Here is a 467-nt window from a genome sequence, read left to right as displayed (position 1 = left end):
ACAAGCAATCAAGGCCGGGGAACGAATTAACGGGTCACCACGGCACGGGGAGCAGCACAGGACAAAGGGCGACTCATAATTAATGCCTGAGCAGGGAAGATGGTGTCACAGATGACGAGGAGCACTTAACGAGGTGCCCCTTGTCATATCCATCATATTGGAACAGTGATGTCGGGGTTATGGCATAATTCTGATGCGTTTTGTACCATACGTGTCATGGGAGGCGTCTACGGAAAAGTCACGATTCGCTGAAGACGATTATCCTGTTGGTGCGCCTGGATCAGGTTTGTATCTGGAGTTATGAATATCGACAATGTGTCTGTATTTCGAATGCGGTTACACCTGGGTGACACCCACTCGGCAAGATGCTGCCAGTCTAGACAGCTGGTTGTGCTGGGCCATGAGGGGAAACAAGAGGCCTTCTCCCCCACCTGGCAAGCCTTCCTGGGAACGCTTCAGCCAGCCTA

Source organism: Terrapene carolina, unplaced genomic scaffold (genome assembly GCF_002925995.2).
Source record: "Terrapene carolina triunguis isolate 2854851 unplaced genomic scaffold, T_m_triunguis-2.0 Scaffold484, whole genome shotgun sequence".
In the NCBI taxonomy this organism is placed as follows: Eukaryota; Metazoa; Chordata; order Testudines; family Emydidae; genus Terrapene; species Terrapene triunguis.
This window is presented reverse-complemented; position numbering follows the sequence as displayed.